This window comes from Anomaloglossus baeobatrachus (assembly GCF_048569485.1).
Source record: "Anomaloglossus baeobatrachus isolate aAnoBae1 chromosome 5 unlocalized genomic scaffold, aAnoBae1.hap1 SUPER_5_unloc_2, whole genome shotgun sequence".
In the NCBI taxonomy this organism is placed as follows: Eukaryota; Metazoa; Chordata; class Amphibia; order Anura; family Aromobatidae; genus Anomaloglossus; species Anomaloglossus baeobatrachus.
This window is the reverse complement of record NW_027441795.1, coordinates 1,056,587-1,079,295: the sequence shown is the minus strand read 5'-3', so window position 1 is coordinate 1,079,295 and position 22,709 is coordinate 1,056,587. Positions and strand designations below refer to the sequence as shown.

General features: G+C 47.4%; 1 long non-coding RNA gene and 1 pseudogene across 1 annotated transcript; both read left to right on the top strand.

Moving 5' to 3' along the window:
- Positions 1 to 9,123, top strand: part of LOC142258962 (uncharacterized) — a 95,980-nt pseudogene extending 86,857 nt beyond the window's left edge.
- Positions 3,741 to 4,192, top strand: LOC142258964 (uncharacterized). The gene is made up of 3 exons (XR_012727916.1): positions 3,741 to 3,823; positions 3,905 to 4,028; positions 4,112 to 4,192. It is a non-coding gene; the product is annotated as an uncharacterized LOC142258964 (long non-coding RNA).
- Positions 9,124 to 22,709: the final 13,586 nt, after the last annotated feature.

The window sequence follows — 22,709 nt, the reverse complement described above, 5'->3', positions numbered from 1 at the left end:
TCCTAGGGGGCACAGTCAATGGAGCAACATCCATCACTCGCACTCCACCAATCTCCCCTCCGGTTGAGCTTACATGCTGGCGGTACATCAGGGCGCGGATCTCACGCTGCACAGCCCTCTGCCGGCTCCCCGCCGCCGTGGCGGCTAGCTGTTGCAATAGGTTCAACACATCAGCTATGCAATGTTCCATCACATTGGTTCCCAGCACTATTTTCGGGTTATGATCACTAGGTTCATTCATGATCACAATCATACCCTGGTGCTGCAGTTCAGCTTGCCCCACTGTCATAGCCACCTGTTTATACCCCACCTGGGTCAATGGAAGTCCATTAGCGGCAATCAAATTTATACTATTGTCTGGCGGCGCCAGCTCGTCTGTGGCCCAATATCGCTGATACAACGTGTACGGTATGGTAGTTACCTGTGATCCAGTGTCCAAGAGAGCCATCACTGGTATGCCGTCCACAGCCACGGGGATGATGGGGCGGGCCCCGACATATCGGTCTCGCCAGTCCGGGGGGCCACGGTGTTCTACTCCTGAGGATTGGCCCGGGGCCCCAGGGGTTGCTCGTTTAACGGGCACTGTCGGTAATAATGGCCCGGCTTACGGCACTTGTAGCAGATTGGAGGTCTGCTCCGCGGGTTGTTAGCGCTTCTCCGCTGCATCCAGGGAACATCTTCAGGACTGTCAGCAAGCTGTATCTGTGCTGGAGGCTGAGATCTGGTCAGAGGTTGTAGCGCAGCAAGGATCTTGGCAAGGTCTCCGTCCAGGCGACGGACCTGGGCTGCCAGTTCTTCCACTGTGCTGCTCGAGGCTGCAGGTATTAAGGAGGTTGGTTTGGCTGGGGCCGCCACAACGGGAGCTGTCTCGACGGGCCACGGGACGGGTTCCAGAACTTCAGCAGCTGGGGGCTGTAGTGCTTTGATAGCCCGCTCCTTTAACACAGCAAAGTCCACATCAGGGTGTTCCAGGGCCCACAGCCGGAGTTGTTTACGATCCTCAGGGGACCTCATCCCCTGCGCAAATTGCTCCACTAACATCTTGTTGCTATCCACCTCATTAATAGGGTTCACCCGCTTCAGCGTGCGGAGGGCGGTCTGCAGACGTAGAGCATAGTCCCGAATGCTATCCCCAGCTCGCTGCCGGCACTGGTAAAACTGCATCCTCAGCTCGGCTTCAGTCCGGGTCTCAAAGGCAGTCTGTAGCTTCTCAAAGATGGTCGCTACAGAGAGCCGGTCCCCCTCGGCCCAGGTCTCCGCTTCCTGCTCCGCCGCACCGGTTAACTGGCCTAGCACTATCGCTGCACGTTGCTTATCAGTCAGGGGGTACAGCTCTAGCAACGGGTTAAGCTTTTTCCGGAAGGCCTGTAGGGCATCCGGTTTCCCATCATACTGCGGTAGCCAGGCAGCTCCGGGCGCATAGGGCAAGGAAAACGGCATGACCTGAGCGAGCGCGGGGGCCGCGGCACCTCCCGCCGGTACGGCTGGGACCTGGGCAGGCCCATTCCCATCCGCGGGTGCCGCTGCGGCTGCGACCACCGCTCCTCCAACGGCTCCGTCGGGCGCAGACATCTTGTTTCCGTCCCCCTTAGCTCTTTCCGGCCCCTCCTCTCTCGGGGCGGGGTTCTGGCCTTCGCGCCTCTACTGCTCGAGAAGACGCTCGAGCGGGAACTTTTCGCGCCAAAGATGGCGGCTTCTGAAATTTTTCTGCCGGATACCTCCGGCGGTAACAAGGCGCACCGCTACCAGACGGCAGAGCGGTAAGATCCTGTTCGTGACGCCAAGTTGTCGCGGGCGGGGAGGAGGGTGTCAGCACACCGCGCTCACCCCTTCTGCTCGGGTCCGGCAGCTGCTCAGTGGTGGCTCGAGCGGTGGGCCGGATCCCGGGGTTTCTCGAGCGGCACTCCTCGCCCGTGAGTGAAAGGGGGTTTTGGGATGTTGGGATAATGTCCGTGACGCCACCCACGGTTGTGGTGATGTGTAGCACCACCGCTGCTCAATGCGGGGATCCCGGGGATGGTGATGGGGAGCAGCCAGGTGTTGTGTTGCCCCTCCGTGGGTAGGGGTTGGTGATCCCGGGGCCCGGTGATGGCTTGGGAGGTGCAGGGCTTGGTGGGCGCAGGGACGCGGGGACAGCGCTGTGCCTTGCGGCACTGTGGTACTCACTCAGCCTGAGACTTGGACACAGTTTGTACGGTAAACCAAACGGCTGGTAGGACGGTCCCACAGACGGCTGCTTTGCTTCCCCGGTAAATGATGGTGATGTCTCTCTTCCTTGCACCTGTAAGTACGGTTGGTTGCGATGGGTCCCCACCGGTAACCCGCTCCCCGGCTTCAAGCTGGGCCGGAGGAGCACTACACTTTGCCCGCAGGCGCTGGCCCTCAGAGACTGGTGCCCTGGCGGTGGCGGTGCCTCTGTTGTACAGGTTGGACTGTTGCCTTCAATCGGGACTTGGTTGTTGGGGGAATCTACGTCTCCTTCACTGACGGATTCGGCAAATTTGGCGACTCCTAGCCTTGCCGGGGTCCGAGAGGCCCCTGCCCTGGTGCTGACTGTCCTTCGGAACACTGCTCCAGACCACCGGGCACACAGCCAACGGGGTCCTTCCAGGAACTTCCAAACGGTCCCCCTCCGGACAGTCACCGCTGTCGCTGACCTTGCTGTTCTAGCCCTACACAAAGCTGGGCTCTCAGGCTTGGCACACTCTCTGCTCTGTCACCACTTCTTGCTTTCCTCCTTTTCCACTTTTCTTTCCTTCACTTTCACTTCTTTGTTTACTCTAGCCCTGCCTGGGCTACTCCTCCACTCCTTCCACTTCCTCCTCCCTGAGCTTTCTGCCTGATAACTTCCTGCCTCCAGAACTGTGAGCTCCTTGGTGGGCGGAGCCAACCGCCTGGCCCACCCCCTGGTGTGCATCATCAGACTCCTGGAGGAAGGCAACAAGGATTTTTGGTTCAGCTTAGGTGTGCCTACCTGGGATGTGGGGTGTGGTGGTGTTGTGACCTGTGACCCCTGGCTTGCCCAGGGCGACACATATACTTAAAATATAGGCCCTTGTTCTGTCCTCCCTACAGGGGCGCTGAGGTGTGTGAAGCTTGACAGGCAGGTAAACCTTTATCTACCATAGGTTAATAAGGAGACTGTTTCTTGAAGTCTGTTTTTATTAAGCATTGCTAAATGTGTTTGGTGAAACTAGAACCTGAACTTGACATAAACTTAATTTGAAGTCATTAATTGGGCAGATCGCGTCTCCACCCACATGCAGCACATTTCATGTAGAAATTTGTTTCCTACTCAAATGATATCTTACCTCCATTATTATCTGCAGTATTTTACATATCGGCCAATATCTTTTCCATTTAGGTCCTTATAATATCGGATCCTCTCAGTGGAGATCTTCTATATAAGAGTATTCTCCTGATTGCCCCGTGACGGATGGATATGGAGAAGAACAAGATGGCAGAGAGGATATTACACATCACCCTAGAGATCCTCTTCCGGCTTACTGGAGAGGTGAGAGATTCTGATGACGTCACATTACATCATTCTTATCTATGGGAATAACAGATGGACAGAACTGGAGAGGTGAGGACTTTGGAAATGTCTGTAGTGAGATTTATTACTGTGTCTCTCTATAACCAGGATTACACAGTAGTGAAGAAGACCTCTAGTGAGCGCTGTCAGGCCCCTGTGTCTGAGGGATGGCAAAGACCCCTGAGCCCAATCACAGGGCCTCCACCTCACCCCCCGATACATGAAGACATCAATGACCAGAAGATCCTAGAACTCACCTACAAGATGATTGAGCTGCTGACTGGAGAGGTGACACTGCTGGGAATGCTGGGACATTATACAGTAACGCTATGAAGGGATCGGGGGTGACGGTATCATTGTATGTGTCAGGTTCCTATAAGGTGTCAGGACGTCACTGTCTATTTCTCCATGGAGGAGTGGGAGTATTTAGAAGGACACAAAGATCTGTACAAGGACGTCATGATGGAGGTTCCCCAGACCCTCACATCACCAGGTAATAGACAGGACTAAATACACACGGCCTATAATTATCTGTATGTAAGGAATTAATTCAGTCCCTGTATGTGTCTCCTCCAGTTCTATCCAGTAAGAGGACAACACCAAAGAGATGTCCCCGTCCTCTTCTCCCACAGGACTCTAACCAAGAAGATCCCGATGTTCCTCAGGATGTGTTTCCTCCAGCTCTATCCTGTAAGAGATGTACTCATGTACTTTCTGCACTAATTTTGTATTTACAGTGCCTACAAGTAGTATTCAACCCCCTGCAGATTTAGCAGGTTTGATAAGATGCAAATAAGTTACAGCCTGCAAACTTCAAACAAGAGCAGGATTTATTAACAGATGCATAAATCTTACAAACCAACAAGTTATGTTGCTCAGTTAAATTTTAATAAATTTTCAACATAAAAGTGTAGGTCAATTATTATTCAACCCCTAGGTTTAATATTTTGTGGAATAACCCTTGTTTGCAATTACAGCTAATAATCGTCTTTTATAAGACCTGATCAGCCGGCACAGGTCTCTGGAGTTATCTTGGCCCACTCCTCCATGCAGATCTTTTCCAAGTTATCTAGGTTCTTTGGGTGTCTTATGTGGACTTTAATCTTGAGCTCCTTCCACAAGTTTTCAATTGGGTTAAGGTCAGGAGACTGACTAGGCCACTGCAACACCTTGATTTTTTTCCCTCTTGAACTAGGCCTTGGTTTTCTTGGCTGTGTGCTTTGGGTCGTTGTCTTGTTGGAAGATGAAATGACGACCCATCTTAAGATCCTTGATGGAGGAGCGGAGGTTCTTGGCCAAAATCTCCAGGTAGGCCGTGCTATCCATCTTCCCATGGATGCGGACCAGATGGCCAGGCCCCTTGGCTGAGAAACAGCCCCACAGCATGATGCTGCCACCACCATGCTTGACTGTAGGGATGGTATTCTTGGGGTCGTATGCAGTGCCATCCAGTCTCCAAACGTCACGTGTGTGGTTGGCACCAAAGATCTCGATCTTGGTCTCATCAGACCAGAGAACCTTGAACCAGTCTGTCTCAGAGTCCTCCAAGTGATCATGAGCAAACTGTAGACGAGCCTTGACATGATGCTTTGAAAGTAAAGGTACCTTATGGGCTCGTCTGGAACGGAGACCATTGCGGTGGAGTACGTTACTTATGGTATTGACTGAAACCAATGTCCCCACTGCCATGAGATCTTCCCGGAGCTCCTTCCTTGTTGTCCTTGGGTTAGCCTTGACTCTTCGGACAAGCCTGGCCTCGGCATGGGTGGAAACTTTCAAAGGCTGTCCAGGCCGTGGAAGGCTAACAGTAGTTCCATAAGCCTTCCACTTCCGGATGATGCTCCCAACAGTGGAGACAGGTAGGCCCAACTCCTTGGAAAGGGTTTTGTACCCCTTGCGAGCCTTGTGACCCTCCACGATCTTGTCTCTGATGGCCTTGGAATGCTCCTTAGTCTTTCCCATGTTGACCAAGTATGAGTGCTGTTCACAAGTTTGGGGAGGGTCTTAATTAGTCAGAAAAGGCTGGAAACAGAGATAATTAATCCAAACATGTGAAGCTCATTGTTCTTTGTGCCTGAAATACTTCTTAATACTTTAGGGGAACCAAACAGAATTCTTGTGGTTTGAGGGGTTGAATAATAAATGACCCTCTGAATAAACTTTTCACAATTTAAAAAAAAAAATAAAAAAAGAAATAACATTCATTTTTGCTGCAGTGCAATTCACACTTCCAGGCTGATCTACAGTCCAAATGTCACAATGCCAAGTTAATTCCGAATGTGTAAACCTGCTAAATCTGCAGGGGGTTGAATACTACTTGTAGGCACTGTACATTTTTAGACTTTCTGCTCTGTGTTTTTCAACTGTATTTTCTTTGCTTCTGCTTACTCTGCTGTTTGTTTCTAGTCCCTTCTCTATGTTGTTATGAAGGCAAATCAAAGACCTGCAGAGGGTTCGTGAATACCCTTTTTCCCTGAAAATAAGACCTACCCCAAAAATAAGCCCTAGCGTGAATTTGCAGGATTTGTGGAGAATACTTGAAAAATAAGCCCTAGTCCAAAAATAAGCCCTAGTTACAGTCAAGGCCAACAATTTTTCAGGAACTCCACTGTCTTAGGAACCCCATCAGTGTTATTCTGAGACCTCTGATTCCTTCAAACTCATGTGACATGATGTAGCGAAAAGTCTCCTAATTGCAGGAGTCTAAAGAACTGAAAAGAAGACTGGCTGGCATGCAGGACTGGTGTTTAATGGAAAGGGAGAGCAAACTGGGCAATTTCACAGGGCTCCCATTTTCCTAGGGGCCCCAGTGTTTATATGCCGATTATAGGACTGCTTAAAAACCTTTTTGACATCACGTCATGTGAACAAAGGTCTTAATTGCAGGAGTCTAAAGGTGAAGAGGAGACAGGCTGGTGTGTGTGTGTTCACGCCAATATTAATCAGCTTTGCCAAAATGAGCAAAGCTCAGCCAGAACAAGGGTGTGATGCCACCGTTTCTCTAATTCATACCAAACTGTGACATTCCCTATGCCAAAAATCTCACTCCAGTCCCTAACTTAATTTTTCAGTGTACATCATCACAATTGTTGTCCCGGACAACCCCGTTATATATCTGGCATCTGTCTGTAACTATTTTATTTTCGGAAAAAAAATCTCTTTGAAAATGTCTATGTTGTGTATCAATGTTGCAAGGAGATTTCTGCAGGTTTTGCCAACTGTCATGGCGGCGTCAGGATCTATGGAAATTATAGATTCTTGTACATTGCATGTTAACTTCTCTGATGTCTGTGAGCAGCGCAGGGAGACACAGGCGTCGAACCACAGACTTGGGCAGGCTAACAAGAGTTATTCTCTGCAGGGCTGCTTGTTAATGTCTTTGATCACATGCTTTAGAGGAGAAAGTATTATTTGCTCTCCTCCTGTATATGCTGGCTGGACTATTTCATTAATGCCAGCCATAGCTTACCTATACTAGTCTGGTGAGGTGTTGTTGTGCATTATTAGTGTGAGCTGTTGTGGTGTTAACCTTGTTGTCTTTTTGTTGCTTTTCTCCTTAGTCTTTCACTGTTTATTTCTGTGAGTTTCTTCAATGTGTTTCATCTCTCTTAATCTGTATTTCCCGTCTGTCTTATTCTGTGTTTCCATTATATTCCTGCCCCTTCCTTCCCCGGGGGATTACAGATTAGATCTCATCAGCAGAATAGTAAGGCACGAGCCTCCAGCATCTCCATCTTCAGGGATAATCCACTGGTTAGGAATAGCTTTGGGTCCCCTAGCGTGAGAGACAGTATTGGAGCCCCCTTTCCCTCATTATCCTGCTGTCACATTGTGACAATCACATTATTTACTGTAGCACATTCCAGAGAACTGGTACTAGGAATGGGAGATCTGAATTAACAAAGAAGTAACAGAAGACAAAATTGGCCAACAGATTAAGAATACATTTTTTCCTAATTTAATTTCTGATGTTATGGTTTAAAAAAATAAATGAACTTTCAAGATAATACATTAAGAAATAATAACATTGTGTTTATTTTTAGCAGATGACTGTATTGGGAGTTCAGATGGATCTCTGATATCTTCAGAACTTATAACAGATAAGGACTGTATCACACATGATACATATGAAGAGAATGATGTCCCTAATATACCTCCAGTCCTTCTTCGGAAAGCTCTATCATCCGATCTTTTCAAACAAGACCAAAATTCCAATCATCAAAAAACTCTCACTGGGAAGAAGCCATATTCATGTTCAGAGTGTGGAAAATGTTTTAGTCAGAAATCATATCTTGTTACACATCAAAAAATTCACACAGGGGAGAAGCCATTTTCATGTTCAGAGTGTGGAAAATGTTTTATTCCAAAATCAAACCTTGTTTTGCATCAGAAAATTCACAAAAGGGACAAGCCATTTTCATGTTCAGAATGTGGGAAATGTTTTATTCGGTTGTTACACATCAAAAAATTCACACAGGGGAGAAGCCATTTTCATGTTCAGAGTGTGGGAAATGTTTTATTCAGAAATCATCCCTTGTTACACATCAGAAAATTCACAAAAGGGAGAAGCCATTTTCATGTTCAGAGTGTGGGAAATGTTTTATTCATAAATCACACCTTGTTTTGCATCAGAAAATTCACACAGGGGAGAAGCCATTTTCATGTTCAGAATGTGGGAAATGTTTTATTCAGAAATCACGCCTTGTTTTGCATCAGAAAATTCACACAGGGGAGAAGCCATTTTCATGTTCAGAATGTGGGAAATCTTTTATTCGGAAATCATCCCTTGTTACACATCAAAAAATTCACACAGGGGAGAAGCCATTTTCATGTTCAGAGTGTGGGAAATGTTTTATTCAGAAATCATCCCTTGTTACACATCAGAAAATTCACAAAAGGAAGAAACCATTTTCATGTTCAGAGTGTGGGAAATGTTTTATTCATAAATCACAGCTTGTCATGCATCAGAAAATTCACACCGGGGAGAAGCCATTTTCATGTTCAGAGTGTGGGAAATGTTTTATTCATAAATCACACCTTGTTTTGCATCAGAAAATTCACACAGGGGAGAAGCCATTTTCATGTTCAGAGTGTGGGAAATGTTTTATTCATAAATCAAACCTTGTTTCGCATCAGAAAATTCACTAAAGGGACAAGCCATTTTCATGTTCAGAATGTGGGAACTGTTTTATTCAGAAATCACACCTTGTTTCGCATCAGAAAATTCACACAGGGGAGAAGCAATTTTCATGTTCATAGTGTGGGAAATGTTTTATTCGGAAATCACAGCTTGTTTTGTGTTGTAGGGCTAGCGCCGATATTAATTATTATTGCCAATAAGCAGGCTTGCTAATAATGTAATATGAGCTAACACCTGATATTAATTATAATTATCAGATTTGACTAACAATAATTAATATATGACTTAACATAAAAACGCACTTAATGTTATCTATTTTTTTGCTATATAATATTATATATACCCTCGGCGACTAACTGAGATGAAACCGTGTACTAATAAACAATATTTATTAAACACACTGAAAAGTCTACAGTATATATATATTGCTACTCAGTACCGCCACAAAAAGCACAATATCCAATAACACAAAACCCACAATATTCTATAAATTTCCACCCACGTCACACATACAGAAATGTCCACCCGAATTCCTATCACTAACTATCCCTATGGAGATAAAGGGGTTAATACCGCAATGCAATCTGGAGGGAAGCAAAGCAAATGTTAATGATACTTAGTCTTCAGGACTGGCATCAGCTGCTCCTGATGATGGGACAACTGCAGAATAGGTAGCAAGAGAGAGATATAGAGAGAGGGAAAGAAAGAGTGAGAGATATATGTACAGTTAGGTCCAGAAATATTTGGACAGTGACACAATTTTCGCGAGTTGGGCTCTGCATGCCACCACATTGGATTTGAAATGAAATCTCTACAACAGAATTCAAGTGCAGATTGTAACGTTTAATTTGAAGGTTTGAACAAAAATATCTGATAGAAATTGTAGGAATTGTACACATTTCTTTACAAACACTCCACATTTTAGGAGGTCAAAAGTAATTGGACAAATAAACCAAACCCAAACAAAATATTTTTATTTTCAATATTTTGTTGCGAATCCTTAGGAGGCAATCACTGCCTTAAGTCTGGAACCCATGGACATCACCAAACGCTGGGTTTCCTCCTTCTTAATGCTTTGCCAGGCCTTTACAGCTGCAGCCTTCAGGTCTTGCTTGTTTGTGGGTCTTTCCGTCTTAAGTCTGGATTTGAGCAAGTGAGATGCATGCTCAATTGGGTTAAGATCTGGTGATTGACTTGGCCATTTCAGAATGTTCCACTTTTTTGCACTCATGAACTCCTGGGTAGCTTTGACTGTATGCTTGGGGTCATTGTCCATCTGTACTATGAAGCGCCGTCCGATCAATTTTGCGGCATTTGGCTGAATCTGGGCTGAAAGTATATCCCGGTACACTTCAGAATTCATCCGGCTACTCTTGTCTGCTGTTATGTCATTAATAAACACAAGTGACCCAGTGCCATTGAAAGCCATGCATGCCCATGCCATCACGTTGCCTCCACCATGTTTTACAGAGGATGTGGTGTGCCTTGGATCATGTGCCGTTCCCTTTCTTCTGCAAACTTTTTTCTTCCCATCATTCTGGTACAGGTTGATCTTTGTCTCATCTGTCCATAGAATACTTTTCCAGAACTGAGCTGGCTTCATGAGGTGTTTTTCAGCAAATTTAACTCTGGCCTGTCTATTTTTGGAATTGATGAATGGTTTGCATCTAGATGTGAACCCTTTGTATTTACTTTCATGGAATCTTCTCTTTACTGTTGACTTAGAGACAGATACACCTACTTCACTGAGAGTGTTCTGGACTTCAGTTGATGTTGTGAACGGGTTCTTCTTCACCAAAGAAAGTATGCGGCGATCATCCACCACTGTTGTCATCCGTGGACGCCCAGGACTTTTTGAGTTCCCAAGCTCACCAGTCAATTCCTTTTTCCTCAGAATGTACCCGACTGTTGATTTTGCTACTCCAAGCATGTCTGCTATCTCTCTGATGGATTTTTTCTTTTTTTTCAGCCTCAGGATGTTCTGCTTCACCTCCATTGAGAGTTCCTTCGACCGCATGTTGTCTGGTCACAGCAACAGCTTCCAAATGCAAAACCACACACCTGTAATCAACCCCAGACCTTTTAACTACTTCATTGATTACAGGTTAACGAGGGAGACGCCTTCAGAGTTAATTGCAGCCCTTAAAGTCCCTTGTCCAATTACTTTTGGTCCCTTGAAAAAGAGGAGGCTATGCATTACAGAGCTATGATTCCTAAACCCTTTCTCCGATTTGGATGTGAAAACTTTCATATTGCAGCTGGGAGTGTGCACTTTCAGCCCATATTATATATATAATTGTATTTCTGAACATGTTTTTGTAAACAGCTAAAATAACAAAACTTGTGTCACTGTCCAAATATTTCTGGACCTAACGGTATCTAGGAAGAAAGATAGATTAGAGCAGCAGGGGTAGGAGAGATAGAGGAGTGTAATGCAGACAGAGTGGGTCGAGCAGAGACTCCGAGAGAGAGCAGTCTTAAGGTACCGTCACACATAACGAGATCACTAGCGAAATCGCAGCTGAGTCACGGTTTCTGTGACGCAGTAGCGATCCCATTAGCGATCTTGTTATGTGTGACACCTACCAGCGATCAGGCCCCTGCTGTGAGATCTCTAGTCGTTGCAGAATGGTCCAGGCCATTTTCTTCAAAGGCGATGTCCTACTGGGCAGGACACATCCCTGTGTTTGACACTGTGTGACAGGGTCACAGTGACTGCTGAGATCGTTATACAGGTCGCTACTGCTACCTGTATCGTTTCTGCATCGTTGGTAAGGTCTGACTGTGTGACATCTCACCAGCGACTTACCAGCGATCCCTATCAGGTCGCATCATTTTCGGGATCGCTGGTAAGTCGTTGTGTGTGACTGGGCCTTTATAGTAGAGAGAAACCTAATGTTATCTGATGGGTACAGTTGTCCATACACAGAGGTAGATCTGCATATCTGATGGACAGTTGGCCATTTGTTTGGTTATCTAAAGTAGCAAACAAAAGAGGCTTGGATTTTAATGACTCAGGTGACAAAGGCAGACCTGTAAAGGCCCAGTCACACACAACGACTTACCAGCGATCCCGAAAACGATGCGACCTGATAGGGATCGCAGGTAAGGGGTGCTTCACACACAGCGAGATCGCTGCTGAAATCGCTGCTACGGCACGGTTTTGGTGACGCAACAGTGACCTCATTAGCGATCTCGCTGTGTGTGACACTGAGCAGCGATCTGGCCCCTGCTGCGAGATCGCTGCTCATTACACACAGCCCTGGTTCGTTTTCTTCAAAGGCGCTCTCCCGCTGTGACACACAGATCGCTGTGTGTGACAGCGAGAGAGCGACGAAATGAAGCGAGCAGGGAGCAGGAGCCGGCATCTGGCAGCTGTGGTAAGATGTAACCAGGGTAAACATCGGGTAACCAAGGTGGTTACCCGATATTTACCTTAGTTACCAGCCTCCGCAGCTCTCACGCTGCCTGTGCTGCCGGCTCCGGCTCTCTGCACATGTAGCTGCAGTACACATCGGGTTAATTAACCCGATGTGTACTGTAGCTAGGAGAGTAAGGAGCCAGCGCTAAGCAGTGTGCGCGGCTCCCTGCTGTCTGCACATGTAGCTGCAGTACACATCGGGTTAATTAACCCGATGTGTCCTGTAGCTAGGAGAGCAAGGAGCCAGCGCTAAGCAGTGTGCGCGGCTCCCTGCTCTCGCGGTTATGATCGCTGCTTCGGCTGCTGTGTTTGACAGCTAAGCAGCGATCATAACAGCGACTTACAAGGTCGCTGTTACGTCACAGAAAATGGTGACGTAACAGCGACCTCGTTGTCGCTTTCGCTTAGTGTGAACCAGCCCTAAGTCGCTGGGAGGTCGCAGGTGAGATGTCACACAGTCAGATCTTACCAGCGATGCAGGAACAATACAGGTCGCAGTAGCGACCTGTATAACGATCTCAGCAGTCACTGTGACCCTGTCACACAGTGTCAAACACAGCGATGTGTCCTGCCCAGCAGGACATAGCCTTTGAAGAAAATGACCTGGACCATTCAGCAACGACTAGCGATCTCACAGCAGGGGCCTGATCGCTGGTAGGTGTCACACATAACGAGATTGCTCACGGGATCGCTACTGCGTCACCAAAACGGTGACTCAGCTGCGATCTCGCTAGCGATCTCGTTATGTGTGACAGTACCTTAAGGGGTACTTCTCACATAACGAGATCGCTAGCAAGATAGCTGCTGAGTCACAGGTTTTGTGATGCAATAGGGGTCTCACCAGTGATCTCGTTATGTGTGACACTAAGCTGACCTGGCCCCTGCTGTGAAATTGCTGATCGTTACACACTGAATTTCACAATGAAAAAATTAACCAATCTATTTTTTCAGAAGGGAGACAACAAATCCAATACTATTCATAAATGTATTTATTGTAGAAAATAAAAATAACAAACAACAATACCAACACCATTAAAATTGAGATGTATGCAGAGTCTTAATGTAGAAATAGGACAAACAGCATCCAGATTAGTACATAAAAATTTCATAACCAATCATATAAAGTGATAAGTGCTACAAGCTTGCTAAAAAGTCACTAAAGGCAGAACCTGCCATGTAGAGAATCCAAAGTGCAAAGTGCAATTGCACATAACCCTATGGACAAGGTAAAACTGCTCTGTAACCTGCAGCTATAAGAGCATGAAGTCCACCATAATGAAAGGTATACTGATGAACACGTGCTGCCACCCGGTAAACAAGATCACACTGCCATATAATGGCCAAACTAAACATGTGCTAGCTGCGGTGCGCAGCACGATCACGGTGCAAAGATGTGAATATTCAATCGCATACCGCTGGCGAGCACAATAAATATGGTAAATTACCTGGGTGTAGGAGTATATAAGTGCTGTAGTCCTATACGTCCCTATACACACTGGTCTGGTTTATTTTCTTCAAAGCCGAATATCCTGCTGGACAGGACCCATCGCTATGCTTGACACCTACCAAACAGCCTCCTATACAGGTCGCTCATTGTTATACAGGTCACTGATCGTTACTGCATCGTTGGTAAGGTCTGACTGTTTGACATCTCACCAGCGACCTCAATGTGACTTAAGGGGGCTTTTCACGCTGCGACATCGCTAATGCGGAGTCGTTGGGGTCACGGAATTTGTGACGCACATCCGGCCGCATTAGCGATGTTGCTGCGTGTGACACCGATGAGCGATTTTGCATCTTTGCAAAAACGTGCAAAATCGCTCATCGGTGACATGGGGGTCCATTCTCGATTATCGTTACTGCAGCAGTAACGATGTAGTTCGTCGCTCCTGCGGCAGCACACATCGCTATGTGTGACGCCGCAGGAACGAGGAACCTCTCCTTACCTGCCTCCCGGCCGCTATGAGGAAGGAAGGAGGTGGGCGGGATGTTCCGGCCACTCATCTCTGCCCCTCCGCTTCTATTGGGCGGCCGCTCAGTGACGTCGCTGTGACGCCGCATGGACCGCCCCCTTAGAAAGGAGGCGGTTCGCCGGTCACAGCGACGTCGCCGGGCAGGTAAGTATGTGTGACGCGTCTGCGCGATGTTGTGCGGCACGGGCAGCGATTTGCCCATGTCGCACAACAGATGGGGGCGGGTACCCACGCTAGCGATATCGGGACCGATATCGCAGCGTGTAAAATAGCCTTTACCAGCGATCCTTATCAGGTCGCATTGTTTTCTGGATCGCTGGTAAGTCGGTAAATGTGACAGGTGCTTAAGACAGGTAATGTTTGGGGTATGTATTGTGTGAAGGAATGAAGTGTCTGAGCCTGAGATAATCTAATTTATCTGCATGCAATGGATTGTAAAGGGACATTCTACACTTCACAGAGATATTTTGTGGGAACTCATGCTCAGATGAAATCTGTCCCAGCATCTTTATATACACACACAAACACACACACATACACACACATACAGTATATATATATATATATATATATATATGTATATATACATACACACATATACATACATACACACATACTGATATTATTGGGTGACACTTCCCTCTACAATCCCTCTGTTGTTGGTATTGGTGACCCGACAAAGTATAATATGAGGGAGGTGTAGGAATATATTTGTCCACTCAACTTTATCATTGATAACCGTTCAGGATGGAATGAAGTAAAATATTGCACTTAGGTATATAGACATCACCCATCGCATCTCTTTCCTGCCGTTCACCAGAATCTACAGTCTCTATCCATAGAATACACAATCTTTGTCTTTCTGGATCTTCTTGCTCTTTCTTGGCTCAGGGATTAAACTTTTGTTGTCTGTTTACTGCTGTCTTGACTTAAGATATCCACTTATTCCAAAATAGTCTTCTTCCAACTTTGACTGGTCAGACTTTGGAGTGGCTTCGCTTTAACAGTCTATAGGAGGGCTCACATCTTTTATACACCCCTTAACCCGCCAGCATCTCTGTACTTTTACTGCAGCTTGCTTCTACAGGACTTTGGGTACATCTGGTATGATGGGGCTTTCCGGGTGTCATAATCTGTAGTCTCTTTGAGCACCTCCTTCTTGGGGTACGATCACTCGTGGAATGGCATCTTTCAGCATAGGCACAACTTTCTTCAGACACTTCTCCTGAAATCTTGATTGAAGTCTGGATCAACGTTCAGGTTCTCCCATAGATAAATAAGTAGATTTTTACTAGGCAGGTCAGAATTTCTCGGGTCGCCCATGATGTCACAATACCTAAGTTGACTGCGGGCTAGAACACAGTCTTCCTAACCAACTTTCAATCCATCCCTTACGAACATTACTAATTTAAAAGTTGGAGTATCAAACACCTTAGATTTTGCAGAAGAATCTGTCCCTAAAAACCTGACTCTTTGCCCCATTCACACAAAACAAGTCTACATCCCTCCCTCACCCAACACGCTTAAATCAATGTATGAAAAGAAAATAAAAATCATCAATATACAGTATGTTGTATCACATATCAGCAAGGTTCCAGGACTTTTGGTGTTAGGTCCTGAACCTTCTTCGGCGATTGAATTCATGACGTATTGCCTGGTTCTCCTGTATCTGGTTGGCAAGTCTTTTTACCCTCCGATAAATAACGCACAGTCCAAGGTACATCACGATAACCATAACCAGAAGAACTATCACCGGATGGATTATCAAATTAAAAAATTAAGTGGCTGTTGGGCTGTAGCCAAATAAACTTTCCCACCAGGACACCTTTGAGTCCTTATCTAGGGCATTTGTGATCTTTGTGATTTTGGTCTTGTCATGCTCAAGCTGTATAGAGGCTTGATTCTCAGTCTCTTGAAGGTTTCGTAGTATTTCGTCTTCTTCACTGAAATCTAGCAAGAGACGCTTGAGCTCACGACCAAAACCAAGAGAAATCTTCGGTAGCCTTACGGGACTGTCAGGGAGGATGTCAAGTCTCTTCTCTGGTGTTATTGGGGTTCTTCCCTGCTCTGCAACATCAAGACCTAGAACGGGACTAAGGGTACAATATGCTCCTGGGAGGAGTTTTCCTCTTTCGGTGCAATTAGTTCCATATATAGAATGTGATATTATTCCCTTGGTATCAACACCAATAACCTTGACCCATGTATTTTAGGCGAGAGGAGGGTATTGGGTTAGCCTTCATCGCACAGGAGCCCTCGGAATCCCAACACTGGTGTCTAAGCACCCGATCTTGGTTCCCTTGGCAGAGGATAGCATCCTCTTTCCTCCAACATCCCTCTATATCAAACAGATAAGGATGGCCTCCTTCATAGATTAGGAAGTCTGAGGGGAGCTGTGGATGAAGTCCTGTCCGGTTGTTCACCATAATTCCCAGGTTAATTGCACTGTACCCCTGTCTGATATAACCCGATATAGGTGCCAGGGAAGACGCAGTACAGGTGAGATTCTGGCACCCATGCCACTGAACCGCCCACCAGTTAGTGTGGTTGGCTGCAAAAGGAGAGATCAGGGAGCTTACCCTCTGTCGGAGATTAAATGGGTAGTGGCCCTTGTATAAAGAGGACACAATATGCTTCAGATTATCTGAGAGTTCACTCTGGACTTGCGTACATGCTAGGGCAAACTGAACTCTGTCTTGCACTTCCACGGGACCTGCAACTAGCCTTCTAAACTTCTCTCGTAAAGCAGAAGATAGAGAGGTAGTGGCATCAATGTGTGCATGCTGTAAACCCTCTAACACATGGTTTACATCAAGCTGAGTTCTGAACCCTTCCTCAGCATGTTGTGCAATATCGCCAAGTTTACTTCTCAGGACTTCCATATCCATAGTATTGAGGGCACCCACTCCCAAAGCACCTCCGCTCAATCCTAATTCTATTAAGTCTCTCCTCCCCCTGTATTTCCTATGTCGAGGATCATCTTTTCTCAACTCTTGCCCCGCCTCTACCCATCCTCTCATCATGTCAATTTGGTTCCTCACAAACTCCTCACATCTGTGATCCCAGTGGTCAACTCTGAAGTGATCTACGGAAATTCGCCAGGTGTATAGGACGAATTTTGTTCCCGTGATGATCTTCCATGGGGACGACAGTTGAGAAGCTATTGGATCTGCCAATTGATGAGTAGTAACGTTGCAAGAGTCCAGGTGTGGTTTAACTGGTTGGAGACCTTCAGCTTCGTACGGGACCCTTGTAATGCCCTTGTCATCTCCAGCCTGTAATGCTAGGTTCCCAATAGGTTTGGATTTGGACAGATAGACCCACTGTGTAAATGACCAACACCCTTCGTCCACCGCCTCACAAAAAGGCCACTTAAATGGACCGTCAATATTGATATCAAAGCTAATATCCCTGCCTCCGGGGTCTTTCCAATCGGAAGACACGTATCTGTTCCGGTATTCCTCATTCATAGGGGTACCATCCATACATACATCTACTATTGGGTTATCCACCCCGTTGCATACCAAATCCCACCTTCAGGGATTTGTGTTCAACATCATCATCTGTGTATCCGGTTCTCAGTGGGCATAGGTGACAAAGTAATATCCAGTTACCTCCGGTACACAGACTTCTCTCATGATTGTAATCATGAAAGACCGTATGGATGGGGACCCCTCTACCCGAGTATACCTCTGATCCTTAGCATCAGTCTGTACCTTTAAAACTGTTGCTCTATAGAAACCCTCCAGTTTTACCGGACCACTCTAATCATTCCATGAGGCCTGGCCAGAGTTGCTGCAGTTTAATTTTAACATCAGTACACTGGTCCTTAAGAAGTCTGTGGACACATGTCCCTGGGCATATTTGGATTCCCTGATGATAACCATCTGGTAATCTCTCAACATACATAGGCCTTCAGGGTGCCTTTTACAGGTAGGGGTCTGTCAAAATACCTCCTCACCCTCAAACCACCTTGACTATCCTTCCTAGTGAAGGTAGCCTGGAGAATATACCATCCGTTATACTCTGCCCCAGTGACATCTTGGTGAAAAGAACAACCACTTCCAGATTTTCATTATTTTAAACTTATCTTGCAGACTCAAAAACCATTTATATAGATCAAAAGCGAAAAACGAGTCTCAAATGCAACCACGTATTTTTTTGCAAAAATTTATCAAAAAAGTTTATTTATTGGTATAGAAGGAATATTTTACAAACATTAAAAGCACAAGTACGGTCTCAAGCAAAGAATCATGACCCAGGAATAACAGGTTCACACACCATGCTGCAGAAAAAACGTGCAAATCGCGAGTAAATCAGAAATCTCATACCATTTTCAACATATGCCGGGCTTTCAGCTGTATTAATTTGAGTTTAGGGCTATTTAAACCCAAAATGTGCAGAAAATAGGTAAATAATGACCAGTGTATCAAATTTTCTAAATATCTCCTGCACATACAAGGGTTAATCCACCATTTTATTTTGGTCTATTCAGTCTGTCCTCTGGATATATGTACACAACCATGTGTTACCAGTCAGCAAGATATCTCCTGCACACACAAGGGTTAATCCACCATTGTTTTAATGTATTCAGACTAGTCTGTAGGTGAATATGCACTGGTGTGTGTTGACAGACAGCAGTAGTGTCCCTTATGAGTTGGTAGTTTTAATCCATACTGCTTACTGCCCAGATATAAATGTAAAGTAAGTAGGTAGGTACTCCTTACTTGACTGTCATCATTCACAGGAGAAACTCTTGCACAAAAGGTCACACACATGTAAGGGCTCTACCAAAACAGTCTAACTGAAAATGCAATTAAGCTCCTCAGATGAGGGCTTGTGGATCAACAGTTCATATTTAGCCCAGTTTCCTTAGCCCACAGCATATTAAATCCATGAAATAGGTCATGATTTACCCATATTAGTCATGCAGCCCGTGGATGTGACCTCATTTGCCTCCAATGCACATTTCGCATTCACAGCTTCATCAGGGTATGGCACCCAGTGACATGTTCAGGACTCAGAACTCCTTCTTTTGTACACAACACTGAGGTGGTGGCTACCGCTTGCTTGTAGGGGTGCAAGTGGGGATCCCTAGACACCCATCTTAAAGATGTGATAGGTGTTGGATCTAAGTCTTGAAAATGTCGGTACTCCTTGAGACAAAGGGCGTGTAAGTCATGTTGTATGGCAGACACATTCTCTACAGGGGTGTAATGCTGTGTGACACTATTAGCAAAACCTTCTCTCTGGAACCCATACAGATACCACTCCCCGGGTGTGAAGGTAAAGTTGTTGTACGGTTTTAGGATTTTACCTTCTAAGCTCTCTACCATTAAGAGACCTGGTTCTCTAAGTGACATACTATGACATACTGTCACGGCCGGGCGGTCGGGCAGACCCAGGAGGTGGATCCACTGGACCGAACTCTAAGATGGAGGTAGGGAGTCCGGCAGATGAAGCACTGAAGGGCAGCAGGATAGTCCGTGCAAGTGAAGACAGCGGAGGAGTCCCTGGGACCACGGAGTCACAGAAGGTAGTCTTGGTGACGTAGCTCAGGTTCGGAGGCCGAGATGATATCAGGCGGAGTCCGGAACCTCTGGAGCAAGATGACGGGTCACCGCAGGGATCCGAGATGGCAGGTGCTGTCGGATGGCAGACGGACAGCGTGCGGGGTTCGGGATACGGCAGACTGGATGGCGAGGCAGGTACGGCTCTACAAAGAGAGATAGGTGAGTACAGGCACATAAACACCAGGAGACCTGACTCCTAGCTCAGGGAACACGAAGATCAGGCCCCGCCCCCTTGGACAAGAACCCCCTTTATACCCTGAACCTGACTAACCTCATTTCCTGTTACTGGACGCTGGCCCTTTAAGAAAGGGTCAGTGACCGCGCGCGTGCCCTAATGCGCATGCGCGCGGCCCGGGTGCCAGAAGCCAGGGAAGGAGGCTGCGAGGAGGACGCAGGAGAGCCGGCCAGGGCCTGGGAAGATGTCGGACGCCGGGATCGGCGACCAGAGGACCTATGGAGGACGGGCACCGGAGGCTGGGACGAGGGGAGCGTGGCAGGTGAGCCGGGGAGCGGAGCTGAGGACCCGGGGAGGGGAGCCGAGGACCCGGGGAGCGTGACAGTACCCCCCCCCCCCACGCCCCCCTCCCCGCAACCGGGACATGAAGGCACGGATAAGAGGAGTGCCTACGTTCTCCCTGGGCTCCCAGGACCTATCCTCAGGACCATACCCTGCCCAGTCCACCAGGAAGAACTGCCGACCTCGTACGGTCTTCATGGCCACGATATCCCTTACCGCATAGATGTCATCATCGGCAATAGGTGGAGGAGCTGGACTGGCAGCAGCGGAGAAGGGACCAAGGACCACCGGCTTGAGCAGGGAGACGTGGAACGAGTTGGGTATCCTCATCGTGGCCGGGAGCTGCAGCTTGTAGGAGACCTCATTGATCCTGGTGAGGACTTTAAACGGCCCAATGTAGCGAGGACCCAGCTTGTATGAAGGTATCTTCAGGCGGACGTACTGGGAAGAAAGCCAGACGAGGTCTCCAGGAGAGAAACACGGAGGATCCAGGCGTTTCTTGTCTGCGTGTCTCTTCATCCGCAGGGAAGCACGTCCTAGAGACACCTTGACAGAGTCCCAAATGGTGGCAAAGTCACGGGCTACTGTATCTGCAGCAGGGACATCCGAAGAGGGGGATACAGGCAATGGGATGGAAGGCTGAAGTCCGTAGACAACATGGAAGGGAGAGCTGGAGGACGACTCACTGATGTGGTGGTTGTGGGAGAATTCAGCCCAAGGTAGAAGAGCGGACCAGTCGTCGTGATGGGCGTTAACATAGTGACGTAGAAATGAGGTCAAGATTTGATTGACCCTCCCTACTTGGCCATTAGACTGAGGATGGTATGCAGATGAAAAGTCCAGAGTCACTCCCAGATGGTTACAGAGAGCCCTCCAGAAGCGGGAGGTGAACTGAGTTCCTCTGTCTGATACGATGTGTAATGGAAAGCCATGCAAGCGGAAGATGTGTTGTATAAAAGCGTCCGCGAGTTCCTGAGCAGAAGGCAGTCCAGCCATAGGAATGAAATGGGCCATTTTTGAGAACCGGTCCACCACGACCCATATGACTGTGTGCCCGGATGACAATGGCAAGTCCGTAATAAAGTCCATTGCTATGTGTTGCCACGGAATCGAAGGTATCGGCAGAGGCAGAAGGCGGCCATGTGGGAGGTGTTTGGGCGTCTTGTTTCTGGCACAAGAGGAGCAGGCAGAGACAAAGGCGGCGACGTCCGTGCGAAGAGATGGCCACCAGTAATGGCGTACAATCGCACCCCATGTTCTCTTCTGGCCTGCATGGCCGGCTGTTTTTGAGGTATGACCCCAGTGTAAGACCGTTAGCCTGTCGGTCTCTGAGACATAGGTCTTCCCAGGTGGTATCTGGGCCAGAGTGACAGGAGCCACCGGAACAATCTTGCTAGGAGAGATGATAGGCTGGATAGTCTCTTCCTCCTGTTCCATGGGCATGAGAGACCTAGACAAGGCATCAGCGCGTACATTCTTGTCCGCTGGTCGGAAGTGGAGCTGGAAGTCAAACCTGGCAAAGAATAAGGACCACCTGGCTTGCCGTGGGTTCAGTCGCTGAGCGGACCGCAGGTATTCCAGGTTTTTGTGGTCCGTGTAGATAATCACGGGGTACACCGCTCCTTCCAGGAGGTAGCGCCACTCCTCCAGAGCCAGTTTGACCGCCAGTAGTTCTCGGTCACCGATGGTGTAATTACGTTCGGGTGCTGAGAAGCTCTTAGAGAAGAAACCGCAGGTCACCATCTTCCCGGAGGAGGATTTTTGCATGAGCACTGCTCCGGCTCCTGAGGAGGAGGCATCCACCTCCAAGGTGAACTGGCGGTTTAACTCCGGTCGGTGGAGTACAGGGGCGGAGGCGAATGCTCGCTTCAAAGAACAAAATGCGGCGTCTGCCGCAGGTGACCAGTCCTTAGGATTAGCCTCCTTTTTGGTCAAAGCGGAGAGAGGAGCGGTCAAGGCAGAGAAGTGCGGGATAAACTGGCGGTAGTAGTTGGCGAATCCCAGGAAGCGTTGGATTGCCTTCAGTCCAGAAGGCGGAGGCCAGTTGATGATGGCGGAGACCTTCTTGGGGTCCATCTGCAGTCCAGTATCAGAGATGATGTACCCCAGAAAGGGGAGGGAAGACTGCTCAAAGACACACTTCTCATACTTTGCGTACAGGCGATTCTCTCTCAGTCTTTGTAAGACCAGCTGTACGTTTTCTCTGTGGGTTTGGAGGTCCGGAGAGAAGACAAGGATGTCATCTAGATAAACAACCACACAGATGTAGAGAAGGTCCCGAAACACGTCGTTCACCAGTTCTTGGAAGACGGCAGGAGCGTTACACAGACCGAAGGGCATCACGCAGTACTCATAATGTCCATCGCGCGTATTAAACGCGGTTTTCCATTCGTCACCGGAGCGGATGCGTACCAGATTGTAAGCACCCCGAAGATCCAGCTTGGTGAACACACGAGCTCCTCTAAGCCGGTCAAATAATTCGGGAATGAGCGGCAGGGGGTATTTGTTTTTCACGGTGATTTGATTGAGACCCCGGTAGTCTATGCATGG